This window comes from Phodopus roborovskii, unplaced genomic scaffold (genome assembly GCF_943737965.1).
Source record: "Phodopus roborovskii unplaced genomic scaffold, PHOROB, whole genome shotgun sequence".
NCBI classification, from domain to species: domain Eukaryota; kingdom Metazoa; phylum Chordata; class Mammalia; order Rodentia; family Cricetidae; genus Phodopus; species Phodopus roborovskii.
In genome coordinates, this window is record NW_026125391.1 from 5,875,441 (window position 1) to 5,899,693 (window position 24,253).

Sequence of the window (24,253 nt, forward strand, 5' to 3'; positions counted from 1 at the left end):
TTGAGAAAACAAATCAATGGGTGTTTGTGCAATGGATACTTGTGTTAATTTAGTAATGAAATAGGAAATTGATCTCTGTAACAGCATGAATAGATAGGATCAACATACGAAGAATTAAAATCTTGATAGTAGGAAGTCTAAAAGAGGCATGGATTATCAGAAAAGATAGTTGTCCTAAGTACAGAAGAATGGGAGACATAAAAAACAAAAGGTATCATTCTTTGAGAGGGCATTTTTGTTTTGTTTTGTTTTTCGAGATAGGGTTTGTCCGCATTGCTTTGGAGCCTGTCCTGGAACTAGCTTTGTAGACCAGGCTGGCCTCAAACTCACAGAGATTTGCCTGCCTCTGCCTCCCAAGTGCTGAAATAAAGCATGCACCACCAACACTCAGTGAGAAGACATTTTTGAAGTTACTTCAAGAGCGCCATGTTTTAATTAGGGAGAGAGGATAAGAGGAACCCTCTGCAAAGGGCCTAAATATAAAGAGTCTTTTTCTGTTGACTGAAAAGAATAAAGATACTTAAAGGAGTAAAAAATAAAATGATCAGAAGTTGAAGAAAAATGGAAAACATAGGACAATTGCAGGTATTGTAGCTTATTTGAGAATACTCACCCATGTAAAATCACACTGAATATCTATTATGGCTTACAAACATTCATAGTGGAGTTCATAATGACCATATCTGTGGTTGTAAGAGTGTCTGTAATGTTTTGTGAGGAAGAAATACTGAGATGATACAACTTTTTCAGCATATCACTTCTGGGGTCACGTCATTGATATGTTGAGGTCTATGAGCAACATCAAGAGAATATGGAGATCTTTTAAATGTCTGTCTCTTCATTGTGATGGTAAGAAAACGGTCATCACTTGTAGGAACTCTTGTACCTGTATTAGAGCTTTATGTAGACAGTTCCCCTTTGAAAATGTAAATATATAAGTGCACCTAAAATGAACGTATAGAGCATTCATATCTCAAAACTAGTTACATTTTTATCAGCTCTTTTCCAGGATGCTGGTGATATAGTTCATTGCATAAAGTTTGGATCCCCAACACCCATGAAAATTCTGGGCACAGCAGTGATCATTTCTAATATAAAAAATGACCTTCAATGTATTCATTGAGAAATTTTGTCAAAATAATTTTAGTGAATGATAGATAAGGACCCCCTGTCATATGATCCACATGCATATATATATATATATATATATATATATATATATATATATACAAATACACAAGAATAAGAACACATGCATAGCTATACAGATTCACACTAAGATATACAATAAAGAAAATCTTTTCCACTGACTTCTTTCTTTCTGAGCCAGTTGTCATTGTATGTACAGTAACAACTTAACTGAACTAAAGGAAATAGGAAACTCAGACCTTGGAAATAAGTTTAGAATCAATATGAGAAAGAAAAGAACCTAAGCAATATGTTAAGGCCAAAGTAAAATAAATGAACCAAGAAGCTAATAGAAATGAGTAATGAGAAGAATAAGCAATGTTAACTCAGCAGCACCTAAGATGAGAATCTCAGTTTCTGCTGGAAAGCAAGCAGAAAGTTAAAAATAGGCTTTTCCAAATGTTTTAGAACTCCTGACTTAGATACTTTAAATAGTGCTCCCTGTTCATGCTGAGATATTGAAAAGGCTATGGCAAGCAATGATTACTTGTGGCTCACTTCTGAATCTTAGAGACCCAGCGACAAAGCTAGAAAACTGCAAGCAGCCAAGGACTCAGAAATGCTTCTTGATGACCACTCCATTCAAAACCCTAAAAAAAGCCTGCACTAGCTATTTTTTCCTTTTGTTTAGCATGATCAGCACCCGCTTAAATCATTCTTTAGCTCAAAAAATTCTGACAAGTATGTAACCCCAGAACACACATCTAAAACATTTCTTCTCCCATGCAGATTCTTAAAGTCAAATGTATAAAATTCTAGTTTTATCATGAATTCAGAAGATCCAAGTTGCCTTGAAGTGGGTCTCCTACATGTGTTGATTTCATCAACTATGCATTTCATGTACACTAAAGTTTCAATGATCAAGCTTGTTCTTCAAATTCAACTAAGAGCATGGAGACAAAAGTCCTCATTTTTCCTTCTATGAAGGCATTAATTGGGTGACAAAATTCACTTGACTTACTGTGTGCCATAAATAAATCTGACCAGAAAATGTCAAGTGCTCATGAATCACAGATGGATGGCAAGCCCTGGATGGGACTCATGGAAAGATGGTGATCATTTTACTTTTCCCGCCCTTCCTAAAATGCTTGCAGCACTATCCTAGGCCAAACATTCAAGTCTGGGTCCAACTTCTATTTACTCTGCAAATGTTTATTCAGTTTTGACCATTTATGAAAAGTTCTCTTTGCAACAGTATGCATCATTGTGCATTACTAATAACATTTCTATTTCTCTACTCTCTAGTTTACCCTTCCACTGAAACATCTCAATATAGTAGAAGTTTTACTGTGGTTCCCCTCCTTCTAATCTCACTTCATCTAAATATGAAGACATAAATATCACAACAAATATTCATAAAAATCACTAAGCCAAAGGTTTACATATTACTATTTTAGGCACAAATTCTGTATCATAAGATTTAAATAGTTGAAAACACAGTAAATTAATTAACCTAATATAAATTGGATCTCTATAATCAATAAAGAGAACCATGAACCAGAATAGGGAGTCCTGAGCTCTGATCAATGTCCTGATATCCCCTTGCTCTAAGAATAGAGAAGTATTATTCTTATGTGAATCTTAGTTACCTTAATTCTAAAAAGGTGTAAATACTGGAAGTAATAGAAGTATTAGTTTTATTTGGCTATTCTAAAAAGCTATGGAAAATACTTCAAAAATTATAAAAATAAACATGGACAGAAATAATTATCACTGAAATCAATATGTGTATATGTAAAATAATAGACTCTAGAACAGAAGCTATTATTATGTATTTTCAATTTCTATAAAATTTTCTATAATAAATGATCATTTATTCCTGGATAAATTTAACATATTGTTAAGTAGAGAGGAAAAACCCCGCATTACCCTCCAATCAGTACTCCCCAAGCTGCTTTGCTCTAATTTTCACAGACTCTTGTCTTCCTCTCTTATGTCAACCCCCTTAAATTAAGGGGTTTAAAACTGTAAACAAGTGCTTAATATGTAGTTTGAAACTTCAATCTTCTCAAATTCATATAGACTTCACTATGTTAATGTCACTTGGATAAACCAAAGTTCAACATAATATGTATTATATCTTGTTTCATTTGACATCATAACTTTTTAAATTTTGGGTTTTTTTTACTGTTTTACATGAAAATAGATACATTGCATACTATAAATGCTGATTAGGATTTTCTCCCCACCCCAACCTCTGCCAGATCCTCTCCGTATCTCCATCCATTCAAATACACATTATTTATTTCTCTTCCTCATTAGAGTGCAAACAAGCATCTTAAAAATAGCAATAAAAAAAATTAATCAGAATAGCACAAAACAAACAAACAGGAGAAATAAGGAGCCAAAGAAAAAGACAAAAAAACATATACAAATGCTGGCTGACATACATATTTACACACAGAGAAATCTTGTAAATAATAGGAAACCATACTATATAAGCAAAAGATGTATATGGTATATGGTTTAAAAAAAACCTAAACTTCCAATATAAACTCAAAAAAAAAAAAAAAAACAAAAATCACTAGCCCTACCTTATTCAGACAACAAAAGTGGCTGAGAAAGAAATGAGAGAAACATCACCCTTTACAATAGCCACAAACAACATAAAGTATCTTGGGGTAATGATTACCAAACAAGTGAAAGACCTATATAATAAGAACTTTGTGACTTTAAAGAAAAAAATTAAAGAAGATACCAGAAAATGGAAAGTTCTCCCATGCTATGGGATGGTAGGATAAATATAGTAAAAAAGGAATCTTGCCAAAAGCACTCTACAGACTCAATGAAATCCCCATTAAAATCCCAGCACAATTCTTCACAGACCTTGAAAGGATAATAATCAACTTTATATGGAAAAACAAAAACACAGGATAGCCAAACAACCATGTACAATTAAAGAACTTCAGGAGGCATCCCCATCCCTGACTTTAAGCTCTATTACAGACCAATAGTTCTGAAAATAGCCTGGTTTTGGCACAAAATAGAGAGGTAGACCAATGGAATCAAATTGAAAATCCTGATATAAACCCACACATCTATGCACACCTGATTTTTGACAAAACAGCTAAAAGAATACAATGGGGGGAGGAAAGTATCTTCAACAAATGGTGCTGGCACAATTGGATGATGGTGTGTAGACTACAGCAGATAGGCCCATGCACAAAACTCAAATCCAAAAGGATCAACGACCTCAAAATAATTCCAGCCACAATGAACCTATTAGAAGAGAAAGTAGGAGGTACCCTTGAACATATTAGTATAGGAGACCACTTCCTGTACATAACTACAGGAGCACAGGCACTGAGATCAACAATTAATAAATGGGACCTCCTCAAAATTAGAAGTTTCTGTAAGGCAAAGGACACAGTGGACAAGACCAAACGTCAGCCCACAAACTGGGAAAAGATTTTCACCAGTCCTACATCTGACAAAGGGCTTATCACCAAAATATACAAAGAACTCAAGAAACTAGTCTACAAAACACCAAATAACCCTATTAAAAATGGGGTACAGAATTGAAAAGAGAATTCTCAATAGAGGAAATCAAAAAGTCTGAAAGACACTTAAGAAAGTGCTCAACATCCTTAGCTGTCAGGGAAATACAAATCAAAACAACTTTGAGATACCATCTTACTCCTGCCAGAATGGCTAAAAAAAGAAACACCAATGACAACTCATGCTGGAGAGGATGTGGAGAAAGGGGAACACTCCTCATTGCTGGTGAGAGTGCAAAATCATACAGCCATTTTGGAGATCAGTATGGTATTCCTCAGGAAAATGGGATTAGTTTACCACGGGATCCGGCAATCCCCCTCATAGGCATATACCCAAAAGATCCACATCCATGCAACAAAGACACCTGTTCAACTATGTTCATAGCATCAGCATTATTTGTAATAGCAAGAACCTGGAAGCAATGTAGATGCCCCACAACTGAAGAATGGTCAAAGGAGATGTGGCACATCTACACAATGGAATACTACTCTGCAGAAAAAAAAATAATGCAATCTTGAAATTTGCAGGCAAGTGGATGGCACTAGAAGAAACCATTGTGAATGAGGTAACCCAGTCACAAAAAGAGGAACATCATATGTACTCACTCATATATGGATTTTAGACCTAGAGCAAAGGATCACCAGCCTATAATTCACACCACCAGAGGAACTAGGATACAAGGTGTATTCTAAGAGATTCATATAATGCTCCTCACAGAAGGGAACAGGTACAAGTCCCCCCAGAGCACACAGGAAGTGCAGAAGTAGCAGAAAAAGAAGGGGAGGAAAGGAAAGCATGTGTGACTAGGGAGAATGAGTCAGAGTAGGAATAGAAGACAGGAGAGAGAGAGAAAGAGAGAGAGAGAGAGAGAGAGAGAGAGAGAGAGAGAGAGAGAGGAAACGAACATAAAAGAGGGAGCCATTATTTGTTTGGTGAGAAAACTGAACCTAAAGAAATGTCTAGAGACCTACAAGACTGCTGCCAACTAAAAATTAACAATTTGAGCAAGCATGGAAAGGCTACCATAAATGCCCTTCCGGGATAGTGAGATCAACAACTAACAAATCCACCATCATGGAGACCTCATCTAGTACCTGTTGGAAACAGAAGCAAACACCCATACCTATAAGCACCGAGTCAAACTAGAATCCAGATGCAGAGGGAGAGGACAAGACCAGGCTGCAGAAATACATAGAGACAGCTGACCGAACAAGAAGGAGCTAACAGCCCCCCCAGACTGATAGCTGGGAATCCAGCATATGACAGACTCAGACTCCCTGAATATGGGTCTCAGCTAGAAGGACTGAGCAGTCTAAGGGACCTCAGACAGTGAAACCAGCTTGTATTCCTGGTGCACAAAAGGACCTTGTGGACACATCACCCATGGAGGGATACTTTCTTAACCTAGAGACTGGAGAGAAGTCCTAGTCCCTACTTCAAATGACTTGACAGATTTACATGACCCCACTTGGACGGCATAGCCCTACATGTGGATTTTGGGTGGGGGGATGGGAGGGGAGGGTTGTCAGGGTGCATGTGAGTAGGGAGAGAGGGCATAAGAGAGGGAGAGAAGGAGGGAGGGAGGGAGGTAGGGAAGGAGGCAGGCAGGGAGAGACAGAGGGAGAGAAAACTGGGATCGACATGTAAAATGAAAAAAATGAAGAAAAATATTAAAACTTCCAAAAATATCAATGAGTTTGTTTTATGTTGAACATCTATTGCTGAGCATGGGGCTTTTAATTTTTTTGTTTGTTTTAGTGTACTTAAAATAATAAACAGTGTATAGACATTAAGTTTTAAGTACATTAAGTCTTTTTGGACATGGTAACGCTTCTTGCGAGCTGTTCACAGAAACAGATTATAGAACGATGAGGAAGAGTCAGCACTAAACTGGAGCATACAAGAACAAAGAGACTGGTATTGTCAAAGCCAAACCAAGGAAATAGTAGTGGATGGTTTGTTTCCCAGAGCATCAACAAAATGACACAAATTCAGTTCCAAAAACACCAGATATATCCTTTCCCAATTCTGGATAGCAGGTATATGAAACCAGAGTGTTAACAAGGCCATGGCCTTCTGAAGGCTAATGGGGAGTCTTCCATTGTGTGTCACTTATCTCTATTTCTGCATTCACAGTGCCTTCCCTGAACCTCTCTTTGTCTTTTAATCCAAACTTACTATGCTTCCTTCCTTCAATATTCTCAAAAACTTTGTGTTGGGTCACAGATCTGTAAACAACAGACAAGGGTTTTCTATAGCTTTCTCAGATAACCAATGCCCCTTCTTGGTGTCTGCTGTATAGCTCACTCATCCACCTCATTCTGCAAGACCATTTACTACCACCTGTCAGGTTTATCTATATTCCAACAATCAATTTCCTAACATCAGCGCCATTTGAAAACTGCTTATGCTGAGAACCAATCAAATTAGTTGATGAATGTTTATTCCTCCTTAAGTGTATCTCTTTCATATTTTGCTATAAGCAAAAAGGAGAACTCTTATGAGTGCAGTCTTTGCCTCCTGAGATTTAAACTTAGTGTATATACATTCCAATCCCTGCAAGTGGATTCAAGGCCCACCTTAAATTCAGAATTACCACATCTCAGAATCTTTGTTTATATCTGTGGAAAACCTCTTTTCCAAATAAGGTGAAGTTTCCAGTGCTGGGGTTAAAATTGGGATTTATCTTTTAGCTGGTCCTACAAAGTTCATTCTGCATCAGGCTTTCTGACTTATTCTCAATAACTTGCAATAGCCATTGTTCAATCATGTTTACCATAGAAAGCCCTGCCCAAAAAGTTTGGGGATACATTCAGGAAGCCTCATGTAACTACAAAAGTTTGCCTGATCATATTAACAAGGAATTTGAATCCTAGAGAGATGAGGATGAAATGAGTGTCTGTAATCCCTTCAAGTCCAGCAAGAAAGCTACACACCAGAAACGCCAATAGTGTTGATTCATGTCTTTTTATCTCCAGGTACCAGCAGAGTAAAATTCCATTTCATTTTGATTGTGAACCCAAGCAAAGAAAAATCAGTATTAATGAACAGGATAACTATAAATGAGAAGTCATAGAAGACTGGAAAATTTATTTGCATCAATTCATTTGGCTTTAAAATAGTTTTCAGTGAAGGTAGTATTGCCATCATTCTGAGACCAAAAATTCCTAATGATTATTAAGTGTGACTTGAAGTTATATAACATTTTGGTTTTCTGTTCAAAAGAAAAGAGTTTGTATTTGATTAATTAAAAGTAATATCATTTACTTCAAAAAACATCATTAATAGATTTAGTTATTGCCATAATTTGGAATGGCTACAAATGTTTATATTTTGTGAAGTTTATGTAAATAATTATAGCAGTCATCTGGGGATAAATTGACAAATTGCATATGCTGGTGAAACCTTACCATCTTAAGGATATATAAACATGAACAAAGTAGGCATTAGGCAGATTCTAGTGTTTTTAGAAAGGTAGTAGCTATATTATTCAGCATGAGATTGTGGTGTTTGAAAGAAAATGGCCCCCAAAGGGAGTGGCACTATTAGTAGGTGTGGCCTTATTGGAGGAAGTGTATCACTGTGGGGGTGGGCTTTGAGATCTCTTTTTCTCAAGCTTTATGTATGACTGTCATTCAACTACCAGTTGTCCCTGAATCAAGATGTAGGAGTCTCAACTCTAGCAGCACATCTGCCTACATGCTGCTATGCTCGCCATATTGATTATAATGAACTGACCCTCTGAAACCTCAATTAAATGCTTATATTTATAAGAGTTGCTGCAGTCATAATGCCTTTTCACAGCAAAAATAAAATCTTTAAATAAGGCAAGATCATAGATTGCTTCTTTTTAAAGTTGAAGGAATTTTTTTTCTGAATTTATATAAATGGTGTTAGCTTACTAAGAAAAACAGTACTAATGACATCAAGATTCTAAAGCTTGCAGTTCACTTCTATTCTCATCATCCAGCATCACCACCAGCAGTAACCATCTTTGTCATCCCAATGGGGTTATTTCTCCTGGGACACAGCACAGTTGGCTGTTATTTACATAAATATGTTTTCCTGAAATCTATTAAAAGGGCAATTCTTTGAAAATCATACAATGAAAGAAAAAGCAGCCAGGTGTGAACAGTAAAGACATCATAGGATTCCCCCTCTTTACAAATTTTCCCTGAGTTGTATTCTCTGTACATAGTTGCATACCTTGGAAGCCTAGGGATGGTCATGATTTAACCCTTCTATGTAGCTTCATCCCCCATGCTTTTGTGGTAACCATATAAACAGGCATTATTCTTAGGGCTCCTCTCCAAATCTGTTATCTCCCCGTAAAAGTGTTTTTACTAAATTCTCACTATCTAAGCTGCATGAAACCCTCTTCCAATCCTATACAGAGAACCAAGAGCTGGACAAGGCCTGATGACAGATGGTACATGTACAGCAAACATGTATTAACTAATATTGTGATCACAAGTGTTCAATCAAATATAATTTCTCATATTTATATGCACATTTAGCCTTCTTTTTCTCTCCAGTTCATAAGAACAAGAGAAATATGTGCCTGCCATGCCCAACCTCGACCAGCAAGGAAAAACGCGACTCAGGGAAGCTCTTCTAGCAGTTTAATCAGGATCCTTTAACATGCTTCTTCTTCTGGCCATGCTGGGGAAATGCCTGCACAGGCTTAAATCCCTTTGTGCTGACCAACTCCAGTGAGCCACGTGGACCCTGCAGATAGGCTGCTCTCATACTCTTATGCGGAAGCAAGTAAGCTGAACAGGCTTAGCCAAATAAGGACTTGTTTATCAGAGAGTGCTCACCATCGGGAAGGTGGAAGGCAGAAGTCAGTGCCATCTTTAAGGCGTGGCACTTCGCAGCTCTCTACATTTGCCTTGCTTTCCACACTATTTTATGCATTCTTAAAAGGGAGCAAATGTAGATTGGCAAGACTGCTTACTAACTGAACCCAAGTTTTGTTGCCTCTACCAGAGCAGAATTTCTAATACCTTGGAAAGGAATTGAGCACAGAGAGGAAGAGAGCTCTGTGTCCTGCCTGAGCCCATTAGAGAACCAGTTTTCTCTTTCCATACAGCAGCTAGATCAGCTAATGGCTAATGCCTCTCTCAATCACAGATTAAAGGCAGAAAGAAAAGACACACTCTAGCAGCAAAAGATTGCAGCAGGCATTTCTACAATGTACAGTCATTTCCCTCATCTTCCAGTATTCCACATGTTTGGCTTTCCTTATCAGAGAATACCCAGCAAGTTTAAACAGTTGCTGAAGGCTATGATAAACCTCGTAATTGGAACACATTGTGATGTACTTTAGTATCCAGTGGATTGAGCTGTTAATACTTAGTAAAATATGGAAAGATGAAGCAAAATTGTAATTTAAACAATTTAAACAAGGTCATGGAAATGAGAAACACACAATTTGGTTCCAATCTATCCAAGACAGGCTGTATTCTTATAAAGATGAATTAAATATCAATTATACTACTGTCTACATAAGGAGCTGTAGTGGTTAATTTTATGAGTCAATTGAAGTGGTTTGGGGATGATATAAAAATAAATAGACCTAGAATAAAGCACATTTTCCTCCATGATGTGGGTGGACTACACCAATTATTTGAATGCTTCAGAGCAAGGAAAGAGTATCTTGATAGAGAAAGCTATTATGGGCCTAGTGAGAAGCCTGGCACTAGGGAAATTCCCAGGCTGCCTGAAATTGTTTTCCCCTGTAATCAGATTAATTACTACCTGAATTGTCATCATAGACCCTTCATCCAGTAACTGATGGAAGCAGATGTAGATATCTACAGCTAAGAACTGGGCCAAGCTCCAAGAGTCCAGCTGAAGAGAGGGATACCTTGCTCTGGCTAGATACAACAGGAAGGGCCTCAGTCTTGCTTCAATATGATGTGACAGACTTTGTTGGTTCTCCATAAAAACCCTCACCCTCTCTAAGGAGTTGATGGGGTGGGGAGGGGGAACTATTGGGGGAGTAGGAGGAGGAATAGGGATTGATATGTAAAATAGTGTTTTTTTTTAAAAAAATAAAAAGGTTAGAATATAACAAATTCTCAGTGAACCATCTTTTGGTTTCGTGTGAACATTGGCCAACCATGACCTACAGCCTTCTCACTCACCATGATAAATCTTGCTCTTTCCAGCCTATTTGTATGTGTCAATCCCTTGTGACAAAAATTTCTTGATACATTTGTGTAAATTGGCTCTACCTCAGCTGAGTACTCTGATAGAGCATGCACATGTGTACATATACCACAAACTTCTGACTAAGTATAATAAAATGCATACAATTTGTGTGCGCATGTACACATCATAAGCAACCTTTTCTGCATGTGCCATATTATTGAGCATTGTTAGCCACATGGATATTGTCCCATATGCAGACGTGGCCACTCTGCATGTGGGCATCTTATAAGCATGCAAGGAATATTCTTGAGAGACAATGCTTCCTTCCAGAGCAGCCTTTGCTAGAGCTGCATCTATACTTCTATTCTTGTCTGCATGCTCTACATCTATTCTCTTTTCTGGATGCGTATTATCTACCTTTAGAAATGTCACAATTATGGTCAACATTGCATCCTAGATGTAACACAAACATAATCCAGGTACTTGGAGTTTTCTTATACATTTGGATTTTTAAACGTATAGACTTTCAATATTGATATAGTCTAGAATTTTTACATTTTTAGAACAGTCTACAACACTTGCTGTCATCAAATCAGTGTGATTGCCATCCTCCTGATACTCTCTGACATTGCATATGCTTCTTTGGGATAGTTCTAAATTATAGTGTCGCTTTCAAGGAAAAGGAAAGGAGAACCAACGTTTGTTGGCAACAGTCACTGAATGATGCCCTTTAGTATTTTTATTAGTCAGCCTGGTCTCATAACATAGAGGAGATGGTTTCGACAATATGGATGTATTTTATCACATTTTTGAAAAGTACTAGCTGAAGACCAAGAAGTCATTATCTTTGGGCTCTTCTGGGGGCATACTTCTTTATCTAATAGATGAAACTAAGTGGAGTTGCTGACTATGAAGCATGTTCACTATGTACCACTTACCAATTTGTAACTTCTATCAATTAAACAAGTCAGGTGAAGTTGACCTCCCACAGAAAATGTTAAAGGGAGCCACTTTGTCACTCAGATAGGCATCAAGAGATGACATTTGCCTGGAATGCATGGCAAGCTCATCTCTCAAAGCTCAGGAAAGCTGACCGTGGAAAGGAAATCCTAATCAGCACATGTTCTTTCAATGCAGCCAAAGGACAGCAGTATGGCCTTATCTGGACTTTTATATACCTGGTGTCATAGGATGTTCAGAGACACCAAAAGCCAGCCTTTCTAGGAGGGATGAAACGAACCAGTTATTCCAGATAGCTCCCATTTGTCAGAAGATGAGGCACTTCAGGTACTCTCTCCAGTTAATACTAAGAGATATGAGCAAGAAAAGCAAGAGCAAGCTGAGTCAGCCAGACCTGACCTATTCTGCCCTAGACAGATATGCCATCCAGTCACACCACAGTGTTTCTGCAGAATGCCTTATTGCACAGTTTTAGGGTGATTTGAATGAAACTGGTCACAATAGGCTGATAGAGAATGGGCACTATTTGGAGGTATGTTGGAGGAAGTGTGTCATTGAGGGTGGGCTTTGAGGTTTTAGAAGCCTGTGAATATAGATGTGGGAATGTGAGCAACCTCTCCAGTCCCATGGCCCATGTCTGCCTGCATGTCACCATACTTCCACCCCATGATACTGGATTAAACCTCTGAACTGTAAGCCAGCCCCATTTAAATGTTTTCCTTTATAGTTTTCCTATATAGTAGTGGTCATGGTGTCTCTTCACAGTGATAGAATCCTAGTTACGACACCATACTTCTTAAACTACCACTTTCTTCTTTCCAGACAATTCAGCAAACTCACTAAAGTAGTCTCCAAATGGAGACATTTTAAAGCAGCTACGAAATATTTTATCAGTAAGACATTTCCTCTAAAGCAGCAATTGTCAACCTGTGGGTTACAAATGATCCCTTCACAGGGTCACCTGAGACGACTGGAAAACATATTTACATAATGACTCATAACAATAACAAAATTACAGTCATGAAGCAGTAATGAAAAGAATCTTATGGTAGGGGTCACAACAACATGAGGGACCATATTAAAGGGTCTTAGTTTTAAGAAGGTTGAAAACCACCACTTTAAAGTATGTTAATATTAGTGTGAATCATTCAGTATCTATCTACAAAGAAAACATTTGAAACCAATAAATCAACTCTACTTATTATGATGCAAATTAGAAAGATTTTATTCAGTGACAATCCACAATGTTTCACTTGATCATTAATGAGATTCCTCACCCTTTTTTCTGCATCTTCCAAGAGATTGTTTGAACTTTCTTTTATTAAAGGCTTCTATCCTTTAATTTAATTTTCTATTTCATTCCCAAAGGGCTACTGTATTTCTCACTTATATATGTGTTACTGAATATATTATTTTGTCTGAAACTTTTTAATTATTATAATTACTTATTTGTAGAACTTTTGCATTCTTGCCTGTTTAAGTGAACACTTTAATTACCAATGCACAGGAGTTATACTTTTCACGCAACACAACCTGCTTAAATAGGCCAGCTCACAACCACTACTGAGGTATAGTAGGACAAGTTGAGAAACTCTGCTAGATTCTCATGCTAGCCAGCCTTCAGAGATAAATATTATAGTGATCTGAGAGAGTTTCCTTTACCTTGGTTTCATTAAGTTTTTAAATCGTCTTTCCTTTGCTAATACCCTGGGGGTAGTGACTCAACAAAAGAATTATCAAGATTAGTCATGATATCATTAACACTCCTCTCCTTCCAAGAAGCTTTGGCTGCTCATTTCTTTCCCGTCTGTCTGATCCAGCATATAACTCAGTTCCATGCTCGTTTGTGAGATTCATCATGAAAAGTGGTGTTTTTTTTTGTTTGTTTGTTTTGTTTTGTTTTGTTTTTAACATGCTGGAATACTTGACTCCAATGTTAGCCATGTGTTTTTTTGTTTTTTTGTTTGTTTGTTTGTTTTGGTTTTTTAATTAGGGAAAAGAGGGAGGGTAGGTAAGGGTGGAGACCCGACTCTGGGGACAGTAGCAGCACAAGAGACTGGCAGAGAAATAAAGAGAGAGAGAAAAGGACAGAAAGACAGACAGACAGAGAAAGAGATAGGAAGGAAGGAAGGAAGGAAGGAAGGAAGGAAGGAAGGAAGGAAGGAAGGAAGATGGGAGGTGGGCAGGACGCTTTTAAAAAGAAACATATTGAATATGCAGAGTCAATGCTCTTAATGGCTACAGCTGAAGATATATCCTGTCAGAACCCTAAGGTAAGGGCAGGCCTGAATACTAACAGCTGTTTTCAGCAATCATCTCTGTCATTGAGGAAGACATATATTTGATGAGAAGTGAGACAAATACTTATCTGTAGATATAAGGGAAAGATTTAGAAAATAAGGATTATGCTGGTTTAGTAAGTTGTGGCTGTGGTTATGGGTTCTCCAAGATCCATAATTTTACTATCTCTAGATAATAAGCTAACATGTTGAGTGGTCCTTAAGTACAATTGGAGGGTTATTGGTTACTGCTAAGGTACATGTGCTACTATTTTACCCTTAGAGATACTGTGTAATGCAGGCCCACAAAAGACCAAAATCTGAGGGGGAAAAAGGAAGGAAGGAAGAGAATAATGCTGGAGAGATTATCATTCCTGACCTCAAAAATTAGAGATTCACAGTGATTTAGACAAAGATATGGGATTGACAACACAAAGAAAATGATATATAGACTATTGGAACAAATTTGAAGACTAAAACATGAGTATCAATCAATATTTAACAAAGATGTCAAAAACTTATACTACAAATAAGACAGAACATATAAGAAATGGCATTGGGAATTCTGGGTGTTCACATGCTGAAAAATGAAATAAAATACACACACACACACACACACACACACACACTATATATATATATATATATATATATATATATATATATATATATAGTAGAATGTGTATTTAAATATGAACATAATGAGGATAGTACTTTGCTAAAGCTTCAATTTGTTGTTGTGTAAATGCATATAAAGATATTCTTTGTATTTATTTGAATTACAGAAGCAAAATTTATTTTTTTAAAATCTGAGTATTTTATTTCAAGAAAAATTCAAATAAGCAAAATATGCTTTCATTTTCTAGTTTATTTTTTAACTGATATCTAAAGGCTTCTAGGAAACTAATTTGTATATAGGATTTTCAAGGGTCAGACTTAGGGGAACTGAAAAAGTAGGTGTCTAGACTAACACACAATAGAAGACACTTTCAAAAAAGCTTACTTTACTTTTACTCATCTGTTCATAGTACTTGAATACATATTTCTGTGACCTTGACTCTTCTGTAAATTATCACAAGAACAAAGCAAGTCTAAATTGTCCCTCTCCTTCCTGAATCAAGAAAACTTTTCTTCAAACAGCCCAGAGTCTATGTTCAAATATCTAATTATTCCAATCCCCATTATCTTCAACCACTTTCCCTAGTCTCTGGTTATGAATCTTTTCACATTTCATTTATATTTCCTTCCCCCACTCTACAAGATTCACCAATTTTTACCTGAATACTGCTTTGCCTTTTAATAGCCTGACTATGACTAAAATATATACTATTTAGTAATTACAACTCTTCATACTATCTAGGTTTCCAAGAGTTGTTTAAAGTTATTCTTGTCTAAGAAGTTGATCTAGAAGGAAAGAAAGCATATTAAAATAACATTAAACATGAAAATTTATAAGAACAGAAAATACATCAGAGAATTCAAGACATAGCCAATGGATAATTTAAGGAGGATAATTTGTTTGGGGCTGTTTACCCAGTATAGGGGTTCCAGGAAATATGAAAACAGCTCTTTCTAGGAAGCAGAAACAGTAAGGTATTAAACAGTACATTGGGGATGGATAATAGAAGGCAAGCCACTGTAGTACTATTGAGAGAAAATGTGGTTTTTCAAAGTTACTGCAAACCTCAGTAAAAAGGCTTTGTGTGTGTGTGTGTGTGTGTGTGTGTGTGCACATGTGTTGGTGTTTGTGCTTGTATGTGTATGTGTGTACATGCATGTATATGTGCATCTGTATGAGTATGTGTATGTATGCCTCTGACCTGCTACTGCAGTTTATAATTAACTGAGTCCCACAGCCCACTTGTGCTCATTCACTTGACAGACCTAGCCACTGTTGTGACTCAAGAGTAATCAATGTTTGCTGTGTTTGAGCTGTGATGTGTGAATGGATGCTCCTTAAGGGCACACTTCTAAGCAACTTCCCATGAACTTAGAATAGCTGTACCCATTGTGGTCGATCAGTATAACAAGCACATAAGCAGAAAAGATATGCTGTTCTAAAACTAGTGAATGAAGAATACTGATCATGACAAAAATAATGTATTTCTGAGAAACGTTTTAAAATGTGAGTTGAAATCCAATAAAATATGACTAATGTGCCATTTTGAATGTGGTCAAAACGTTTGAATAAATTTTAAAATATTATTAATTAAATTCAGCTACCAACTTCCACAAATACTTTGACAATATATTTCTTAATGAATAATCTCTTAAATAAGAAATAAATAGCAAACTTGAGCTGATGAACTACACACTTATTATCAACTGTATCAGGTCTTCTCAATTGATGTCCACTGATTTATAGTGAAAACATGTTGTGTGCAGCATTTTCTGCTGTTTTTGGTATCAGGAGCTCTCTATTTCACATACTTAGGGCCTTGTTCAGGTAACATCTGACAGTTCCTTTGAAATAAGCTTTTATTGGATAAATTTACAAAACCTAGAGTATTTTCATATCACTTAAAACATAATGATAATGCCTTCCTGGAGGGGTCATCTAAATCTGTCAAGTCCTTTGGATAGGGACTAGGCCCTCCCTCCTGCCTCTAGGTTAAGGGATTATCCCTCCATGGGGAATATGCTCCCAAAGTCCTTTTGTGCACCAGGGATACATCCTGGTTCTGCTGTCTGAGGTCCCTTAGACTGTCCAAACCTTCTAACTGAGACCCATGTTCAGGGGGTCTGAGTTGGTCCAATGCTGGATTTCCAGCTATCAGTCTGGGGGCCCTACATGTGTAGTGGTGGGGGAATGGGATAGGAGGGTGATCGGGGGGAAGAGAGTGAGGGACGGTGGGATGGAGGGATGGAAAGGGAATTGGGATCGATATGTAAAATAAGAAAAATTAATAAATAAAAAAATACATAATGATAAAAATGCTATATTTTAAATTATACAAATAAACCTGATTACAGAGATTTAATTTTTACAAAATTATCTTAAAATTTATAAAACCTTTAAATACCATGACTTCAAATTTGAAACATATTAAAATATATTTCTATCGCATAATTTAAAACTAACTTGATTTTTCAGAGATTATCATCTATCCTCATATCATGTGCACACATGGTTTTATTTGGAAATGCAGAGATGCTACCTGTAAAATATTAATCAGCTCTGTCTGCCTCTGTTATTATTCACTGTTCCACTATTTGAAGCACAAACCATTGTAATTTGTAATCTTTAGCTTGGGCTAAGACTGGCTTCCAAAAGGATTTCCACTATCCATGTTTGACTCTGCAACTCATTTATCATCAATCAGGAAAAGTATCATTTTAGTAGCTTTTGATCATTGCCACAGTTCAATCCACTTTCCTCAACTCTTGCTTGCAAAGACCTGGACTGACACAGCTGTCCTCCCTCTTGACTCTAATGTGCCCCAGCCACTCTTTCCCTGGCTTTCTGGGCTCCATCATTTTACCTTCTTTTAGTTGATAGCTTAGAGCAAGTTATATAAAATCCTTTCATGGGACTTTAACCTCTTGATTCTTTTTCCCTCAACCTTCTTGTCACTGTTGTGTTCTTGTGGTCTTAAGGTCCTACTTTATATGTCACCAACTTGATGAGATTATCCATGCTCAATTGAAAAACATTTCTTCTCTCATTATTCTTTCAAACCTTATTCCATTATAATGCCTTCACAATTAGATATATAGTCATCTGTTCACTGGTTTGAATTTAAGCTCCATATCAGCATCAACAGAGGCTGTGGTGGTTTTCTTTAAACCTCTCTGCTAGCATTTACCAAAATACATATCTTATTTAAAGCCATTTATTGCAGAAATTACCAGTTTTGTATCCTATTGCTATAAATAGATAATACATATATCCTTATCTATTGGTGTACCATATTCATTATTGAGCATGAATTTCCCACAACAGATACTTATACATTGTTATTTAGTTACATATTTAAAATAACTTCAATTTAGACAGTGCCAACTTGAAATAGTGATGAAGTCCTGCCTGGCTCTAACTACAATCTGAAAAATATAGGATAATTATGGAAGAGCAAAGCTCAGTCTCTGACTTTCTCCTATGTAGTTTCATGAGAGGTAGAAACAGAGAGGGCGTGGATGGTGAAAGTCGTCATCCTAAAGTAAGTGTTCAAAATTCTAATCTCAGCCCTATCTCTGTAAAACTAAGGGACTTTGAAAAGAAGCCTCACATCTCATTATCTCAATTTGCTTTCTAAAATGGGTTTGGGGAAATAGTATTTAAAAATTTTTTTTCTTATTTTACATATTGATCCCAGTTCTCTCTACCTCCCATCCTCCCTCACCTCCACAACCCCCCCCATCTCATCCCCCCATCCACTCCCCAGGGAGGGTGAGACCTTCAATGAGGGACCATCAAATCATTTGGGGTAAGAGCTCCACATGGAACCATCTCTAAAATTGACCACATACTCGGCAACATAGCAAACCTCAACAAATTTAAAAAAAAAAAAAAAAAGTCGTAGTCCAGTAGTCAGTAGTCACCCTAGTCACCCCCTCCCAACCTTATCAGATCACCATGCTTTAAAGTCGGAATTCAACAACAACACAAATTTCAGAACCCCTACAAACTCTATGGTTACTGAACAATGCACAGTTGCACCATTACTGGGTCAAGGAAGAAATAAGAAAGAAATTAAAGGTGTCCTAGAGTTAAACAAGAATGAAGATACAACATACCCAAACTTATGGGACATTTTAAAAACAGTGTTAAGAGTAAATAGTCTTTAAAATATTAAACCTCTGGGTAGCCTTATGAACTTTTCATCTTACCAACAATAAACATAATTATTATCACATGGCTAATTCCAGAAGTCATTTGTGTGAGATGCAAAATATACCCAGCATTGACACAATAACCATTACAGTTTGACAGACAGTGATACTTTCATAGGTATAAAGTGTTTACACAAAAAAATCAGATGATCTGTACAAGTTCTTTCAATTATAATCCATGGTCAGGCAGGGCTTTATCACAAAACTCATCTTAATCACTGGATCACACAGATTTATTGGAATCCATAAATTTACTCTTAATTGCTCTATGCCAAGGTTGCACACTGGGATAACCCAAATCAACATGCAGGCTTACTGATGACTAGCACTCACTGAAGTATCAATTAGATGTGTGCTCATCTAGTATCCCTAGAGCTTCAATGGAGTCTAACACCACTTATCTTTTTCCTGTTTTGTATCTTCAGGAGTGGCTGGTTTGTGGGAAAACTATATTGTCTCTGTCTCACAGGCCTGACAAGAAGGTCTAGTCAACACTAGCCATTTCTCAGACATACTTATTGATTTTTGGATTGCTTTTGGCTTGTTTTCAGCACATTACTTTAGTGTCTTATTTGATGGCCCTCTGACCTATTGAATATTGAACTGTTGTTCAGGAATGTACTTGTTTGCCCTGCCTGAACAGTAGGGCTGGATATCTATCTACAGCACTGGTCAGATTGACGCTTTAAAGTGATGACAATATAATTGTGATGAAAGTTACTGTAACCCTGATTAAATGATACTTAGCAAAATCAATCTTTTTAAAGTATTTTTATTAATTAACAAACTTTGTTCAATTAATAGGTATTACAGGGTGAGGCATTGGTGGCACATACCTTTAGTCCCAGCACTCGGGAGGCAGAGGCAGGCAGATCTCTGTGAATTAGAGGCCAGCCTGGTCTAGAGAGCGAGTTCCAGGACAGCCTCCAAAGCAATACAGAGAAACCTTGTCACACAAAACAAAACAAAGTAGGTAATACTGAGCATTTAGCATATTTTGGAAACATTATCTATCTATCTCTGTATCTATTTATCTCTGTATCTGCATGCCTCTCTCTCTCTCTCTCTCACACACACACACACACACAAACAAACAAACAAAATACATACACACCTAAAATAATTTGGGACCTTACTAGGAAAATGTTTTAACTTTTAAGTTGATTATTAGGATAATATAAAAAGAAAGGCTTGGGTGAATATGACATGTGAATAAAATACATGCTTATGGATATTTGTTGATGGTGAAGACTCCAAGAAATATGTAAAGATATTTTTGGGAGTAGTTCATGATAGATATTAATTACATGAGTAAGCATTGTCACTTTTTAGATTCAAATTTTTCTTCCCCTAGTCACTAAGTTCATATTTTTGGACAAGTTGTTGGTTTCAAACACAAATTCAATAATTTATAAGCTAAGAATAGTAACAATATTAACATAACAGGGTTGTTCTTGGAGTTAAGGTAGACGAAACATATGAAAGCAATTTAGTGGCAAGATATAGAGCATGCTGATTAACAGTATTAGATCATATTACATAGAACAGATGTCTTCTGCATGAGGGATGAACTAGGAGAATACTTGAGGGAACTGAATAACATCCATAAGAGAAGAAAGGATGTAGAATTGATCATGGCTTATGTCCAGGTGAGAGAATGAATCTCCCTTGTTATAATCTAAGATGGTCTAGTGCTCCACTGGGCATTCTGTTTCAAAATTCGAGTTTGGACAATTTTTAAAAGATGTAATTATGTTTTAGAATGAGGATTTTACCTGGCTGTAGATGATTCAAACCATATCACCGTGAAGAGTTAACTTTCATTTTAGAGTACATTGCTCTAATTCTCTCTCTCTGGCAGTCTTCCAAGAGATACTCACACTTTCTTAATGTGGGATGCTATCTCTTTGTCAAGTGATGTCTCAATGCAGGAATCATTTCCAAGCTATAGCAATAGAGATTCAGTGCTTGACTTTGGACCAGTGATAGACCAGCAACCCAAAGAAAGGACATGGTATATGTCTCTAAATTTTACACACTTTATAATAGTCAGAAAAGTTCTTCCAGTTTTTATTATAGTGTCTTTGTATGTCCTTTTCAGTGATTTTATAAGAGGTCACAGTGGCACATGCTATGAGAAGAGTTAGAATACATCACAGCATCTTACGTAGAGGCATGGATGACATGAAAGTAAGGGCCATATTACTCCAAGTTAATATCATTACAGAAAAATTGATTTCTTATTAGAACAACAGGAAAATTCTTCCATCATTTCCTGGAATCTATTATAAATAAATACAATGAAGAAAAACAATTTTACAATAAACATGAGCACTCAAACATTTTATCTTTATGGCTCAAAACAACAGGCAGACAGAGAATTGCCTCACCTGAAGATCTGTCAAACCTTAATTTGGTCAAACCCTTCCTATTCTTTGTAGCACCATGACTTGTCAACATTACAGTTCATTTTTGGTGTAAAGTACATGAATGTGTGGAATACACAGTCAGAATTTTGTTGCCAGATATCCCATGACTTACTGCTCTCTATGCCATCAAAACACTTTCTCAACTCACACTTGAGGGATTGTCAAAGAATACAAAGGTTGCTATAGAGTGTGGTATTTGAGCATGCATTGGGGTTATGAGAAAGAGGCAGTAAGAGATGGCTTCTGTGCATATAATCTGGTGGTGATTCTTGGAGAAAAGATATAAATAGTAGAGGCAGCATTATACCTCTTTTCTTTAATAATCAAATTCTTAAGGTTTTGACATAATGTGAATTTATCTATCTGTTGTCAAACTGTTCAAATTGGAAAAAAAATTCATATCATCTAAAACTGTGGGCTTTAGAATATATGTTGACAATAAAACTGTAAGTTTAGACTGAAATAGTTTCTTTCCTTTGGAATGTGTTGGAATTAAAGATAAGCTACTGATGAATAAAGAAAATAAAGAGCCACCTCCCTTAGTTTCTGACTTACATTTGTCTGCCAGACAAACTGTCAGAGTTACAAAAGTCTCCACAAAATAGTGCCTGGGAATTCTGGGGCCCATCCCCCTATCACACACTGGAAGTTCACAGTTAATAGAGATGACCCAGAAGACACAGGAGTACCACAAACAAGGATATGTCCAGATAGTGACATAAATGCAGAAGAGAAGCCTACCATATTACCACACATAGCCGTCAGATACCCATTTAATAAGTGCCCTATTAAAAACCCAGATAGACTTTTGATGAGTTCTCTTCTTTACTTTCAAATAAAGTATCTTTCTTCCAAGCTACTCATGCGGCCTACTTAAAAATACAAAGAGCTGCCTACATGAACATTTGAAAGCTTATGAATATTGTGTCCTTATCAAAATCCAATCTCTTCTGAACCTCAAACTTCAAAACTCTGCAAATAAAGAAGCTTGGAAAATGTATAAATCATGATGTTGCTCCTGGCTACTTTGCCACAGTGATGAAGTACTTAGTATCTTCAACCACCTGCATCCTAATAGGCCATAAGCTATTCTGTTTTCTCTGAGGCTTTGATAAAAGCAAAGTGAATAAGCAGCATGTTCCATCTTTTGTATTCAGAACTGAAAAGAACTATTCTCTAAGCCACCTCACAAACTTTGCTGATAGCACATGTTTGACTAGGGATGCAGCAGGATTGGATAGCTTTAGAATGCATACTATGTGATCATGAAGTAATGGGCCACAGACTGGTAATGCCTGTGGTGCTCTTGACACAAGTTTTTCTCAGAGTTCCTCACAGTTAGCAATCCCAATGTGAATACAACAGTGGCACGTGTAAATTATACACAGAAAAAGTGTGGGACATGCATGCTTTGTATAGTCAACAGCTCATTTTCATTCTCAGTTTTCCATTATGCCTCAAGATGGCCTACCAATTGTAAGGAGTACGGTTTTTCCTCCCGCCACCCGGTCTTGTCCCGCCGCCGCGCCAGCCCCAAATAATGCACAGAGACTCTGTATGTGATATAATGCTATTGGCCAGGTGCTAGTTTCTTATCGGCTAGCTCTGTCTTAATTATTAACCCATTTCTATGTATTTCCATGTGGTCTTACCAAGAGCTGAGGAATGGCGGTTCTGTTCTCTCCAGGCTCTCCATCCTGACTCTCCTTCCTACTTCCTCTTTCCTCCTTGTCTCCTAGGCCCTCCTATATTCCTTTCCTATTGGCCAACAGTGCTTTATTCATTAACCAGTATGAGAAATAAATATACATAATGGCATCTCCCATCAACCAATAGTTGGACATGCCCCCCCATTTGTTTTGGTTCTTATGGGACAATAGGCTGACATCTTCTAGTATTAATCCTGTAGGATTTAGAAACTCAACAGATCCCATGTAAGAAAGCTCATTATGTTTGACACTGAATGTTGTTACCTAAAAAACTTTTAAATCACATACCTTAACAACCTTCTAATAATCCAGTGGACATTATAAAGCATCTCTCATAGTTCTCATAAGAATGGCTATAGCCATGTTCTCCTGTCATGCTCCAACCCTCTGATGTTATAATCTTTCTTCTTCTTCAGTGGGGTTCCCCAATCTCCAAGAGGAGATTATGGATAAACACTCCAATTTAGACTCCCTTCCCACATAATGTCTAGCTGTGGGTTTTCTGTACTCATTCCCATTTGCTGCCAGAGGAAGCCTCTCTTATGACAACTTGACAAGGCACTAATCAATGAGCATAGCAGAATATAATTAGGAATCATTTCATTGATATTTTTTATTGGGTTGCTTCCACCCTTGGTCTCAGAGCTATCCAGTTTCTGGTTTCTGGCCATCCAGGTAATATAGGATAAAACATGGGCTCACAGAGGGTGAAACAGCAAGCATACGGCCTGTATGGGGCTGCACCAGGTCTTTTGTGTATACATTTTGGCTATTACCTTGGTGTTCTTGTGACATTTCTAACAGTGGAGGTTGTATACCTCTGACTCTTTGACCTGTTCTTGAGCCTCTTTTTCTCCTATTGGGTTGCCTTATCAATCCTGCACATGGGAACTTTCACCTTGTCTTATTGTATCTTGTTTTGTCCTGTTTGACTGTTGTCTCTTGGCAACCTGCTCTTTTCTGAAGAGGAAACAGAGGGGAAGTAGATTTAGGAGAAAGGGAAGGTAGGGAACTAGAGCGAGTGGAGGGAGGGGAAGCTGTGCTTGGCATGTTTGGTATGAGTGAAGAATCTATTTCAAAATTTAAAAAGAATGACTAGGGCATTCGTGATGCAAATGACATTGAAACATTTATCAGACATTAAATTGAGATAATAGTACATTGGAGAAAGACCTTGGGTCTTTATAATTAATATAGGAGT